We start from the raw sequence: 15650 nt of genomic DNA, 5'->3' as shown, positions 1-15650 counted from the left end.
TTGTAAGGAAAAAAAAGTAAACATTCCTCAAACTTTTACAACCACAGCTACTAATGGTAAATAATTAGGTTGGATGCACTGATCTATTACAAGGCTTCAGGGGAGAATCATATTTTAGATTTTGTAAAATAAGATTTTCCTGTGAATATTCAATTCCAAAAGACCCCACTATTCCTATTAAATGTATTTCTATTTTAAAGCTTCTATTTTAAAGCTTTTAAAGCTTTAATAGACTTCTATTTTAAAGCTATTAAAAACAATTTCTCCATGCAGACTAAGAAAAACCATTCAGTTGTGCTTCTCAGTATTTGGGACTGCAGTGTTCATCTTACTGTCTTATTTCAGGTTATGGTCGCCATTTGCACAGCAATCTTTCAGAATTATCTGACTTTGACAGCAATTACTTAAAAATCTGAAATGCTTGCATGGATTGAGTTCTTAATATTTTATAAGCTACTTCCTGTTACTCTTTTAAACCTGATGCTAAGCTCTAATTAAAATATGCACATTACAGTTTGATTCAACAGTAGACTAAATGAAAAGCTTCCTGTAAGAAAATTTAAAAATCCCAGTCACATTTACAAATCTCTACCTATGTATTTAATTAAAAACTTGGACTTTTATCTTTTGACTCTGGCCAAGGAAGCACTTTTGTTAATGATGGTTAGGCGCCCACAATTTTATTTTTAGAAAAGTTTTGTGCTTGAAGCATTTGCAACTGGACACTAGGGTTGCATTGAAATAATTATTGCAAACTAACAGTGACTCCATTGATTATATAGTTCAGAAAGTTCTAGGGGCACCTGGGTGGCTCAGTTCTAAGGGTCACATCTGACTACGCTCAGGTCATGATCTCACAGTTCCTGAGTTCAAGCCCCACGTCAGGCTCTGTGCTGACAGCTCAGAGCCTAGAGCCTGCTTTAGACTGTGTGTCTCCCTCTCTCTCTCTGTTCCTGTCCCCCCCCCACTCTCTCTTTCAAATAAATAAACATTAAAAAATTAAAAAAAATAAAAGTTCTAAAAAATAAAAAGCCCCACTAATAAATGCAAAAGAAATCCCTAAGCAGTGAAGTAAATTTAAACTCAGAGCCAGAATTGGGGCATCTTGCCTAAGTAACGTAGGGCAAAGATTGTTTTCCTTCAATCTTTCCTTCAATCAGTGTGGTGACACCAATTGTTTAACAAACTAATGGGGGAATAAAGAATAAAAGCATATCAGATTAATGTGTTTGATAGTAAAATGTAATTTGCTGAACAGTGTTTTCTAGATTGCATTCCCCTTTGTCTCCTTCACATCCATGTCAGGATAGGTGGTTGTTTTACTTCTGTAAAGCAGACATAAGTCCTGGGGAAATATTCTAGTTATGCTTTAAGCCACAATTACTTGAATAAGAATAGTAGAAGTACATGGAAAACTTTCTTGGAAAAAAATAATTATAGAGATGCCTTCCTGGACAAGTGATTTGTTTGCTTCAAAAAACTCTATGTTAGAGTTAAAAACTCATTTATTTAGAAATTAATCTATTGGTAAATTGATTCACCATTTTTCAACTGTTACCCAAACATGGTGGCAGGGTTTTACAAAAGACTTTGTTCACTGGGGTATTGTGTAACAAGTTAGAGTTAGATTTTAAATGGAGATGAACAGAATGGAGGGATCAACACGAAAATATAAGCAGCTTCATCAGCTATAATCTGTATTCTTTCTTCTTGCTACTCTGTGCTCACCCTTGGTTTTATAAATGAACAAAACACTCTATCCTTAGAAAGTATTAAAGAGGAGGGGTGTCTGGGTAGCTTATTTGGTTAAGTGTAGGACCCTAGATTTCAGCTGGGGTCATGATCTCAGGGTCAGAGAGTTCGAGCCCCAAATCAGGCTCTGTGCTGATAGCTCAGAGACTTCTTGGGATACTCTCTCTCTCCCTCTCACTGCCTCTCTCCCACTCATGCTGTTTCTCTCTCTCTCTCAAATAAACTTAAAAAAAGCCTGAAGAGGAAACTATAGAAACAATTATAAAAAGGTTAGTTGTAACATAGTGATTTCATTTGAGAAATTATACTTCAAATGAGTCTATTTGCTTATAAATTAATTTTAGAATTATTTTTACAGTGAACATTTTTTACTCTTACAATTAAAAAAAAAAAAAAAACAACCTAGACAGGGGCACCTGGGTGGCTCAGCTGGTTAAGCGCAGGACTTTGGCTCAGGTCATGATCTCATGATTCGTGGGTTCCAGCCCCATGTCAGGCGCTGTGCTGACAGCTCAGAGCCTGGAGCCTGCTTCCACTCGGTCTCCCTCTGTCTGCCCCTCCCCCGCTCACACTCTGTCTCTCTCTTTCTCAAAAATAAACATGAAATTAAAAAAAAATTTTAAAAACTAGATAATAAATTCTTGAAGAAATGCTAGTAACTATATCCAAGACAGGGACTCAGAGGCAGTATTCATGCTGCCTCTAATGCACTACCAACATTGGATTAGATTTTCTCATACAACTATTATGACGATCGCGTAACCGGGAAAAAAAATAAAAAGTATCCTTAATTAACAGAATAAAACAATAGAATGGGAAAATCGAAAGTACAATAATCACAACATACCTACGAAGTGATATTAGAAGGCAATGTAACTTTTTTTTTCCCCTGCAACAGTAGTTACATGAATCACACTTGTGTTCTTTGTAGGTAAATATTTAAAATCAGTTGGCATTTCAGGAGCAGCCGTATGGGAGGCACCTGAGAGTAAGAACATAATCTTGGAAGACAGAGAACAGATACATTAGAAAACCAGCTCAGTGTCTTTTTATCCAGACAGCTCATAAATTACTTAACTTCTCTGCGTTTGGAAAAACAAGAATGTTACGTACAAGTAGAATTACTCTGAGGTTTATGGGAGATTATATACGTAAAGTACTTGGCACAGAGGGTGTGCTAGATACACCATTGCAGCTGGTCATTGCAGTTGATAAATATGTCTGTAACTCAGCCAAAAATCCAGGAGAAGACCACCCAGATGTTAGGAAAAGTAGCACAGGGGACAAAAATTTAAATGACTCACAAAATGACTTCTCATTCAATAAAAAGCTGAGACATGTATATAGGGAGAAATGAATACAGATTTTCATAACTCATTGAAAAGTATATATATATATGAAGAGAGATTTAATTTAATCATGAACATTCAAATAATTAGACTCGAAACAAAACAATTAAAATCTTTTAAAATGTATCTTCACATTGTATGCAAAACCTGTTACACATTAATGAGATTATTTTTAGTATTCTATCACAATGTAAACATCTTCCAATGAGAATGTAAGGAGCAGTGTATTACTTATGTATTACCATGCAAGACTGAACTGTTATGGAAGATAGTTATTTTTGAATAAAACTTCCTTAATTACAAAGCATGTTAAATTTAGTTTCAAAATTTAAAGTTTATGTAAATTATTAATGAAAACCAACATAGCTCTACTGGCTTAAACTTTTGTGTTATGTCAGGAATGCTCAAAATTCTAGATCCAATTCTAAAAGAACTGTAAAGTTTCATTGATGCTTATTACCTTTATGTAAATCACCACATGTAGATATGAACAGTATAACCTAAATGACTTGATTTCATTCGTAAGATTTCTAGCCAACAACTTTATTATAAATTGGATGCTGAATATGCCATTCCTTCACTGGTGTGCCAAATTTCCTGAGTGTCTAATATTTCTTCAGATGGATATATTTTTGTATTTGTTAAAATATTTAAAAAATTTTTAATGTTTATTTATTTTTGAAAAAGTGTGAGCAGGGGAGAGGCAGAGAGAGAGGGAGACACAGAATCTGAAGCAGGCTCCAGGCTCTGAGCTGTCTGCACAGAGCCCAAGGGGGCTCGAACTCATGAACCAGGAGATCAAGACCTAAGCCTAAATTGGATGCTCAACCAACTGAGCCACCCAGGTGTCCCTCAAATGTATATTTTATTAAGAGGAAAAAAAGAACATTATAACAATTCAACTGGCATTGAATTTTGGCATATTTGGTTGATATCCAGACATTTAAAACATAGCATTCTAAAATTAAATTTAGTCTGAAAATCACTCACTAATATTTATAAAATGGAACCTGCTTTTGAGTGACACTAAATTTCTAAGTACTGACATTTATTTCTAAATGAGAACTGAAGAATTCAGTCAAAATGAATCATTAGGAATTAGACACATTTTCAAAGTTCTTAATTTAAAAGAGATGCAGGTTTTCAATTTTAGTATCTTCTTCCCATTGTTGAAAATAATTATATCCCCTTCTAAGTCCAAATTTTTTACTGTGAAAAACAATTTTCTTTCATGCTTTTTCTCATAATCTTTTTTACTACAAGGAAACCCATGAACTCCAGAGACATTATCTTATCTTGTGAAGTTGTCTGCATGTAAATCAAAAAAGACAGGAAAAGGAACAAGATGCCTAGTTACAAAACTCACTTGTGTGTTGCTCTGTACACACTCCGAGATGTCTGTGAGGGGCATGGTCAGGAGCATTAGCATCATCACAGAACTTGTCAGCATCACAGAATTTCAGACCTACTCACTCAGAACCTGCTTGTTTGTAAGATCCAAGGGTGGTAAGAGTGATTTATGTGCATAGTAAAGTTTGAGCCACAACGGTGAAACAATTTGGTATACTGATATTAGAAACACCTGATTCTTAGGATTATAAGTAATGAAATTAAGTTGGCCCAATGATGAAGTTTATACTTAAATGCTAGGAAGTCAAGGTGGAAAGGCACTTTAAAACTATAATTTCCCCTGACCCTCCACCCTTAGAAGAAATAGGAAGAAGAAGAAAAATCCTACTAGAGATCTGTTATATCCATAGTTTAAACTATCTCTTCTCTCAACTCTATCATCGCTTTTCTTTCTTTCTTTCTTTTTTTCCTTTTTCTTTTCCTTGTTTTGTTTTGTTTTGGAGCCCAAGAAACCAATTTCAGGAAACTGAGTCAATTGCACCAGAAAACAGCTAGCATTCTACTGAGTAGGCTTATTGAAGGCATTAAAACTCTATTTTAAGAAAGAGATCCCGCAATTATTTGGTTTTATTTCACAGAGGGAGAAACAACTTTGTGCTATTTCTGGCAACACAAGGTAGGTACACTGAACCAACTTTTCCAGGTAAATGTAAGAATGCTGTATTTAGGAGCAAAATAAACCAGTTGTTCTCCTCAGCCTGAAAGCAATAAATGGTCATCCAACTTACTCAAGAAAAGTAATACTGAGTTTTTGTCTTCTTTTAAAGAGCGGATGATTACTTTAAGTTCTAGAGAATCAGAAATAGTTCAAACTGAGCTCCACAGGAAGTAGGAAATAAGGCTCATCATGTCCTACCCAAGAGAATCAGAACAGCTGTTCTTTAATTTGGGGGACTGGATGATGACTGTGACAAGTGAAAGTGCCTAAGATTTAACTGCATTGGAGTCTGAATATTTTCTATACCCGATTTGACAAAATGGGAGATAGGAGATATTAACTACAGGGAAGAAGAGACCTGGAGACAGAGAGATTTCCTCTCTCCTTTATGTGTAACATCGATTCAGTGGTAGGAAATTAGTGTGTGTGTGTGTGTGTGTGTGTGTGTGTGTGTGTGTGAAACAAGTGTCTAAAACGAGCTCTCATCCGTTGATAGGCCACTAATCACAATGGGATTAAGCAAATTATCCCTCTAATATCCACAAGGATTCATCCATTGAGGCTGAAATACCATCTGGCTGCTATTTCTCTTCCTCATTTCCAGTCCTTCCATGGTGCTAACCTTCAGGTAATCATAATAGTTTTCCTACAAGACTTCATTTAAAGTGAAGACAATTAAAAATAGATTTTGAAATTTACAGAGGAAGTCATATTACAATTCAAAATAGATTATCTTCATCCATGCTCAATTTTTCCACATTATCACTTAAAATGCAATTACATGATTTATGCTGAGGGGTCTGAGTTTTTCATGTAATCATTCAAGAATGCACAGTAGATTAACTAAATTTGGGGGAAACCTATCCTTATCACCATTCAAAAGGAGATTAATATATTTGCTCTAATTTACAGAATTAGAGAACTTAATTGTGGATTTATGGATAAAGCACTCACACTTCTGAAATAGAAGTGAATTATCAGCAGTCCAAGAACTCACAGCCAGTGACCTCCATTAATTGTCTCCCAGTTCATATATTAATTCTTTACTCCTAGCCAACATGGTAAGTTTTGTTAGCACCACAACTAGTCACCTATTAAAGAGACAGTAACAGAGAAAAGTGCTTTTATAATATAAGGTCTTTGTTTTGGAGGACATCCTATTATCAGGAAGATAATATTAGTAAGTTTAGAATTGCCTTTTAAAAATGTTATTGTGTCTGAAATATTGATTTTATATACAGATCAGATCTTTATACACAAACTATAAGGCTTGGTGGTTCAAAATTGGGATTGTAGGTGTAAATAACATGCCTGATTTTGGATAAGAAGTCAAAATACAGTATACAAGAGGTGGATGAAATATCACCATATCAGTTCTTTACTCCTGTAGTTTTTCTTAGAATCACTACGAGGTCATGCAGGCACCCTCTTTCAGGGTGTTGGCAGAGTCAGTCTGCAGTGGAGGTTTTAATGAACTGAGAGTTGATAACCTGGTTTTATTTTTATTTTAGACATTGGCTAATTTCACTGGTTATTTTATATTATTGGGCATTAGTATTACCATCTTTAACTCGAAGGGATAGATTTTATCAGTGATTCGCAAGTTGTGAAATTGGACAAACAGCATCAGAATCTCCTGGGAATTTGTTACAAATACTATTTCCCAGGCCCTCTATCCTGACTACATAGAAAGTCTAGGTGTGGGCTTTAACAAGATGCTGGACAAATGCTTCTGATATACTCAAATTTGGAGAGCATTGGATTCTGTGATTTCAAAAGTTTTCTTAGTTGTGAATTAGCAAGTAGAATGACCTATTTATGAGTTTAAGTCAAAGACTTAATGAGTTAGGTCGAAGATTTTGCTTTTCTTAGCCCCAGAACCTAGAATGCTTCAATGACTGAATGAATGATTGGAGATATCATCTCCATAGTAAAGTAATCTGCTTTCCCCGGAAATCCCAATTACGCTATTTTATGGCAAAAGTCATCATTTTATTATTGCTGTCTTTTCTAAAAAAATTTTTAAAATATTTGTTTATTTTAGAGCGCTAGTGGGGGAGGGGCAGAGAGAGAGGAAGACACAGAATCCGAAGCAGGCTCCAGGCTCTGAGCTGTCAGCACCAAGCCCACATGGGGCTTGAACCCACGAACCACAAGGTCATGACCTGAACTGAAGTTGAACACTTAACCTACTGAGCCACCCAATGCCCCAATGTCTTATCTTTGCTATAAAGAAGGCACCATTAGTAGCAGGTTTTCCTTTCCACAGAGCAGTAGTGCTGGAACTTCACCATGAATGAAAGCATATGGAGGGTACATTAAAACACAGACTGTTTAGAGTCTGTGATGGAGGTGGGACCTGCATTTGTAAGAAGGGAATGCTGAGGCTGCTGGTCTGGGGATCATACTTTGAGAATCAGTGTCACAGAGCAAAGCCTACTGGGCACATGGATGACCTCTTGTGAAGCTAACAGAAAGCTGATAGTATTTGCTGGGAGTAAGGAATTAAATCAGTTAAGTTATAAGATATTTTAAAAATTTAACAAGAAGCCTAAAACAAGTATAGAGTAGATACATCTGTATGTTTATAATATTTACAATATTTAGATGTAACCATATTTCTTAATAGGAACACTTACTACGAACAGTCTTTGATAGACACAACATAGCATATCCTTTTTATTATTCTTTTTCTTTAAAAATTTTTTTTAAACTTTTATTTATTTTTGAGAGACAGAGAGAGACAGAGCATGAATGGGGGAGGAGCAGAGAGAAGGAGACACAGAATCTGAAGCAGGCTGCAGGCTCTGAGCTGTCAGAACAGAGCCCGACACAGGACTCAAACCCATGGACCATGAGATCATGCAGGGCTCAAACCCACAGGACCTGGGTCTCAAACCCACTGACCATGAGATCATGACCTGAGCTGAAGTCAGATGCTTAACCAACTGAGCCACCCAGGTGGCCCTATTATTCTTTTTCTAAATGGCATATTTCTCCCCACAAAGAAACGTTTTTTGGGGGGAGGGGACTCAAACCATTTTATTGAGGGGTTTCAGGGGAGGGTCAAAGGGCTGGAAGAACAATGAGATGTGAAGTCTTCAACCTGGCTAGGATCTCCCTAGCTTCACTGACACCAAAAAACAAAGAAACATCTTAAAAATCTTAAGGGTAATAAATGAAATTATTTTTAACATGTTGTAATAAGAAAATTCTATTTGCTTCTATTTGTTTGCATATTCCTAGATTCTCTCTCAAATGAATTACTTTATAGGTTTCTTGAAAAGTTTTGAAACTGTTGCTTAGAAATTAATACCATTCAGTATCGGTTATTCAAAAATAAGTCCAAATAGACCTGAGTTTCAGCAAATAGGTTTAGGAAGACACAGAGATGATTAGAGAAAATCCAGGCAAACATGACTGGGGTGAACTCTGCTAAGTTTAATAATAAGAGTCTGCCATTCTGAAAAATAAAATTCCAGATGTTCAAATTAAAAAGATAAAGTAATTTAAGAAACAAATGTCTAACATAAGAAAAATCCAGTGTAGGATAACAGAAATTCAAATTGTTAGCTAGTCGTTATTCGTGCTATAGAATAATTAATCTGTTTTCAAATGATTCACAGGTTGGTCCACTAAAAAGTAAGTTTCTTAATTTTCCTTAAATATGATTAAATTTACATATAGTTCTTTTGTAATCATATCCACTACATAAACCAAGGCATACCTGCACGTGGAAAATCAATGCAAAGCAGGGCACAGGTTTGTAACAAAACACACTAATTTCCCAAAAGTTCTGCCTGGAACTCTTTTGACTTTGCTCCTGACAACTTTACAGGCAATTTAAGTCCCATTAACACTATAATAGCATTGCTATTCCATGTTATAAATTTTCAGGGTTAATCAACAAAAGAACAGGCCACAAGTTTTCATTCTATATTTTCCGACAGTTGATGCAGAACTTTTTTTTTAATTTTTTTTTTTTACTGTTTTTATTTTATTTTTTTATTTATTTCTAGGAGAGAGAGAGAGACAGTGTGAGCAGGGGAGGGTCAGAGAGAGAGGGAGTCACAGACTGAAACAGGCTCCAGGCTCTGAGCCGGCAGTCAGCACAGAGCCCGACGCGGGGCTCGAACTCACAAACCGCGAGATCATGACCTAAGCGAAAGTCGGACGCTTAACCGACCAAGCCACCCAGGCGCCCCAGAACTTTTAAATATTCTACCTTTTCTGGTAATTGTAACTTATTTTTAGTGTTCTAATCTAACTTGCTTCCTTTCCCCTTGTGACTATTCCTTCATTCCTTCCTTCCTTCATTCAACTAATAATGAGTGTTGAGGCATGCCAACCTCTCTTCTAGGCAATGGCAATAAAAGAATGAGTCTTTGCCCTTATAGACTTAACTTCTAGTGGAGGAGATCAGCAATAAAATTCAGTGTATAAACCTATTACATATATTAAAGGCATAGATGGATTCTTATTCTTGGTACAGTGCTTATTTCGTGCTCCATATGTAATTGACTGCATGACTGCATTCTTAATGGTTTACAGATAGCGAAAATAAAATAACTACTTAAATATTATATCTCACCTTATCAACTTATATAATACAGTATTCTAACCGAATTTTCTGATAATGATTTTTTGAGACTCTACTTCAAGATCTATAGTATCAGTTAAGAAACTTCATTCATGCGCACTATACGTCATGAATTTAAATGTGCATTTTAATATAATTTTTTTTCACGATTCAAAATGTAAAATATTATGGTTGAAATCCTAAGTAAATCCTTCTTCTATTACTTAGCAATCTTCCTGTTCTCAATCTGCAGACTCTACAAACACGGCATCAATCTCCACCTTCCTCCACCTTCTATTCCTGGAAACCACACACTTAATCTAAAGAAAGATGAAAGTTAATTAGAGTTATATTGCATATATTAACCATGGCATGAAGCAGGGAGTTATATAAGAGAGTAAATTATGGTTGCTATAGGAACTATGATTTAGTATTTTGTGCAAAAGCTTTAACTCTAATCAGGTCAACTGTATTTTAAAGAATAATACCAAGAGAAAAATACTCTGAAAGATCAATTTTTAAAATAACAAGCTGACAGATATTTTATTTTTGTTCTAAAATGTGTATAAAGAATAGCCAAGAAAGTATCTGTTTCACAAACTGAATAAGGAAATGAAATTTCAGTGGCACTGGTATGGACAATAATCATAAAATTCACTCACTTTCTCTACTATATTCCTTATTTGATTATTTTGATAGAATGACCTACTGCTTAGTGAAGCCAGACTCTACAAACTTGGTATTCTGATAGTAGAAATGTAAAAATCAGGTTCCGGATATGTAATACTTTAAAGTACATTTGGAATTAATTGCAGACAACAACATCTGTTCATTATCTCTGGCAAATGAAAGACTGTGTTTTTAATAGTCAAATGGGCCACACTTTGGAAATAAAGGAAAAAAATAATTTGGATGGTTGGAAAATTTTTGTAATGTAAAAATTGGCAATTCTCACTGTTTGGCACTATGATATCATGCTGATAAATTTTCATCATAGAGTTTTTTCAATTGCATTTTAAAATGACTAAACAGAAATACTTTCTAGGAGGCCAACATTTGGTTTATTTATTTCTAGTGTGCTATTACTCTATACAGTATCCAAAATTGTTAACAGCAAAATGGCAGTATAGTCCTACTGTGCATGCATTTTTGATGCTTCCCTATAGGCTAGTACAAATCAATTATATTACTTATAATTAAGAGGGCAAATATTTTGCCAAAATCACCACCACCATGATAAATCCAAACAACTACTGTATGCTTTTGGGTAATTCACATGCATGCTTTTCTTCTATTCATAAATGCTACTTCTCTGAGGAAAAGGTTAAACGAAAAATTGTTAGTAATTTGCTCTAAAATGTAAACCAGAGAGCCTTCATGATGGTACTTTAAGAAAATAATTACTACTGTTTTTCAAACAATAGTCAAATGGTAATTAATCAAAGAAAAGGCTGAATTTCATTTCCATTGAATGCATTGCATTGAAAAATCATTCTGAGCTATAAAAGGTAAACACAAGTAATGACATTGCAAAAAGATCCTATACATTAATTTATGTGTTTAAATTTATGAATACATATATTTTCTTGGCTACTGGCTATAATGATTCATATTTCTCTCATTATAAACTTTTTAATTGGAAAGGAAACATAACACTCCCCAAAGCCAATAAAAGCTAGAGATAAGAAAAAAACATGTTGCAGAACAGCACAGATGATTAGAAAAGAGGAAAACCAAGTATAAGAAAAACAGGAAATTTAGATAAACCAAATCTGTTTTCTCTATCTTAATTGTGATCACATTGGCAATTAAATCTGATGTTTCCATTTTCAACTTAATACAAAGATACTACAGAGAATAAAGTATTTCTATTAATAGCATTCATTCTAATATAAGATTATTCCTAAATTTGGGAAGCAAGTTTGAGAAACCTCCAAATCACTCATCCGCTTGCACCAGACAGTGCTTTTTTATTCTATAGAATTATTTCCTTTACTGTCTACCTTTCTTACGGAGGCCCTTCTGGCTGCTTAGAGCCTTTTGGTGGGCTCAGAGATCGTTCTCGCTCAGTTACAAAACCGTTAAATCTCCTACCTACTAGGAATGTTTCCTAATGTGCCGGCTATGAAATGGAAAATCACAACTGTCCCACCAGGTAGGGTGTCTAACTGTCTGGCTGCTTAAACTTTTAGGGGTATATTGCACAGGTTTAAAAATACGTATTTCATTTACAACTTAAGAACGAAAACAACCATGTCTGGTTCAGAATTAATCAAATATCCATGGTCACTGCGTTGAGTCCACATTAATGAAATGCTGACAGGATACTTAATGCTGTTTCAGGGGTTGGCAGCCACAGCATCTGTGCTGGCTTGAGACTCCAGATTCCAGAGGTGCTTCATTACCAAGCAATCCCCACTGCCTTTGCTGTGTCCCCTTCCTGACAGCCTGGCTAAGGGGTTTGGACACAGGTAGGTGTGTGCAGTTAACCAGCAGGAGTCCACTCTGGACACACTCAGTCATTTGTTGTGAAGGTAGCTAAGAAAAAGGAAGGAAGGAAAGGGAGGGAGGGAGGGAAGAATTATAAAAGGCAAAATAAAGAGGGACAGGATGCATAAAACACATCCTTTCTCCCCCAAAGTGAGGAGTCCAGATGTTGAATAGGGGCCTGGATAAACAGGGAAGAGATTGTGAGGTGAAGTGGAGGAAGCTGAGTAAGGCTGGAAACCTCCTAGATGTGTCCCAGTGGAGGCTTAAGGGACCCCAAGCAAAAGTAAAACACTGATCTCCCTTTCAGGATTCCTCCTATACATCTAGGTTCCTCTACTTAGTTAACGGCAGGCCCTAGGGTGCTCTCTGACCATCCAAGCTTATCACCCCACCCAAAGCACACCTTCCTTATAAATCATATTCCTTCTCCAGGTAAGTAAACTCCCCAGTACATCTTAATCCCTGAACACTGTGCTTTTCTCTTCCTATGGATTTAATGAGCTGATCAAAGTGATGATTTCCCAAGCACAATAGAGAACACTGATATTTTAATAGAAAAGCATTCACTGCAATGCTCTGGAGTAAGGGAAGTCTTTTTTTTTTTTTTTTTTTAATAATCTCAGATTTTGCAATAGTTTCTCGGAGTAAGTAAAGTCTTTTAAGTTTACTATAGGTCTAACATTTCTCTCCTCTGATTTATGCCTTACTCCTCCATTTCTACATGGCCAAGTCCAGAGCAATGGTTCTCAACCAGGGGCCTTTATGCCCCTGGCTCCAGGGAATGATGTGGCAGTTTGCAGATATTTTTGATTGTCACAGCTGGGTTGCAGGGGTTCTACTGGCATCTAGTGGGTAGAGGCCAGGGATGCTGCTCAGCATTCTAAGATGCACAGGATAGCAGCCCTCCACGGAAGGAGTTATCGAGCCCTAAGTCCTGAGGTTGAGAAAACCCTGAGTTAGAGTCAAATTTATTATAGTAGCATTATCACGCCATCCCATAGACTTCTTCACCCTTGGCTAGTAGCAGAACTAAGCCTCAGTAAATCCTGAGTCACAGTGAATCACACATTCGAACAGGAGGAAATGCTCTGTACTGGAGGCAGGCAGGAGTGCGGGTGTGGGCTGAAGAACACTTCCACATCAGCCTGCCCTGCGGTTGATTCCCATGATTCCCCACTCAGCTCCATCACACTCCCCTGCCTTAGCAACAAGAGTACCAAACTGCCTGCTGCACGCTACCAAAATGACTACAGAGAATATTTTATCGCCCTTCCCACTATTTATGCTTCCTCAATAATAAGATAAGTGCAGGTTTGTACAAAAATGCAGGAAAATGTCTTGTTCTTAGGATTAGGTTTTTGTTTATTGTTGTCCCTGCCTTTCAAGGTAAACGAGTCTCTTAAAAAAAGAGAATGTGTTCGGGTTATTTCTCATCTTTTGACCTCTGCTCAAAATCAGTGAAGAAGAAGAGACAGTCTTATTTTTAGGCAGTCCCAAGTACCTTAAAATGAACACTCCCATGATTGAATTTGTTTTTTAAAAGCCTTCCTTCATTAGTTTTTAAAATGAAACACAGAGACTATACCCAAACCTGAAGGTAATGGCTGTTTCATGGGCAGTTTTCTCTAACTAGTTGGATCTGTTTCAAGTCTGGACTTCAAACATAGTGTGAAAAAGACTTCTCTCTTTACGCTATTACACAGAAAACACATTAATATAGCCGTTAGGTAATGAGTTCTTAGATATTTTTATCAATTAATACAGATTACGTTTGTGACAGAGAAAGCCATTTGCATGAATCACATGTGGTTGAATGGAATGGTATACAAAAAGAAAAATAACAGGTACTACGATGAAATAAAGCGAAGATAGCCAGAGTAAAGAACTCCAAACTCAAGCCTTTTTCTACTAGATGGTAAATGATGTTGAAATCAAACTTAGAAATATACTTCTGCACTTCCCTTACCCACTTAAAATGCAGAATGAAAAACTATCTAAAATATATTTTAAAATATATTTTGTTGACATATATGTTCATATAGAAACATGCTAGTACAGATTTCTATGGGTGCTCTTTTCTTGAATGAGATAGAATTCAATATAAGGATCGTCTTTGAAGAGAATTTTTAAAAATATTGTATTAATATGTATAATACTAAATAACATTAAAATATTCTGAGTTCATGACTAAAACCAAATTTTGAAACTTTTTATAAATGGTCCAATGTAAAATATTAAGACCTTTGCTTTAGCTATAAAACTCTAAGTAATAAATTTGCATCTCATAAATGATCCTATAATCAGATTAAAAAAATAAGCAGTGAAGTACCTTGAGATAAATTATTCTGCTATCTCTGGAATTCTCTAACTTTTCATATTTAAAAACGTATGTTGCTAATTCAGGAGACAGTCTACATAAAACAGTCACTAGAAATCATCTTGCAAACTGCAGGTGGTTAATAGTTACATCTCCCTTCAATTTATATGGTTTTACAATAATTGCTATTATTGTTACCTCTTACAGCTTGTTTCCCAACACTTCCTTCTCAGAGTTGATTGCCGCCTTCCAATAAGTACCAAAGGCATGAGAACAAGAGCTTTTGTATAAAATTCCTATTGGCGTCACAAACTTAAAGCATCAGCTTAACTCTTTGGCACACATTTTTAGATTATCTCCTACAAAAGAGATACCCTACCCTGAATCTTCTTCACATGAAGAACCCCAAAAGACTCTATGTCAATTTCTTCTTTTTAAAAAGAAAATAATTTTAATTCTATTTTCTGTTTTTGTTTGCTCTTTTTTTGAAAAACAGTAAAAGCTAATCTCGTGTCTTTTCTTCCATGGTTTTTTCTTCCCTTTGACATAAAAATGTGGAAGCAAACTGATCTCCTATTTCTAACTGTTCAAATTTAGCTAACCTCGAAACGGAAGTTGGAAGCGATGCACAAAATTACAGAGTTCCACATGCAACAAAAGAGCTATTAGTTACTTGAACCTCATGGGCTCCACTTTTATTTGCAATATCCACATACCTTTCAAGGTAAAGTTCCAAGTCTCAACAAATTTACCTATTCTATTGCCTGCCAGACGAACCCACAGTATCATATTATAGTTAATGGCACATGGAGCTGCACTTTTCCATTTACTCCTATTGTTTAACATATGCTATTTTCACAGCTTAGAGTGATAAAAGGACAATGTTTTCCCTCTTTTGCCTGGCTTCCTTCTATTTAAGCATTAGTCCTTATACCACAGCTAATAGTATGTGCTCAATAAATACTTATGGAATAATGAATAAATCAGTTGCAGCTATGTTTGCAAACTTCCACTGCAAGGATATTTTTAACAGTCAAGAAATAATCTCAGGCCTTTTTTGGTCACCAGTATTCTGAAGGCATCAATAATCTTTCT

The 15650-nt window shown here is 35.8% G+C and overlaps 1 long non-coding RNA gene across 1 annotated transcript in view; it reads left to right on the top strand.

The window, feature by feature from the left end:
* Window positions 1-14848, top strand: part of LOC144219997 (uncharacterized) — a 53506-nt gene extending 38658 nt beyond the window's left edge. Inside the window, exons 2-3 of the long non-coding RNA XR_013331578.1 lie at window positions 12092-12219; window positions 14763-14848. This is a non-coding gene — a long non-coding RNA (uncharacterized LOC144219997). The remainder of the gene's footprint in view (window positions 1-12091; window positions 12220-14762) is intronic.
* The last annotated feature ends 802 nt before the right edge of the window (window positions 14849-15650 follow it).

The sequence above is a fragment of the Crocuta crocuta genome, unplaced genomic scaffold (assembly GCF_008692635.1).
Source record: "Crocuta crocuta isolate KB4526 unplaced genomic scaffold, BGI_CrCroc_1.0 scaffold19, whole genome shotgun sequence".
Taxonomy (NCBI): domain Eukaryota; kingdom Metazoa; phylum Chordata; class Mammalia; order Carnivora; family Hyaenidae; genus Crocuta; species Crocuta crocuta.
The sequence above is the reverse complement of the archived record's forward strand: the minus strand, read 5'-3'. Positions and strand labels throughout refer to the sequence as shown.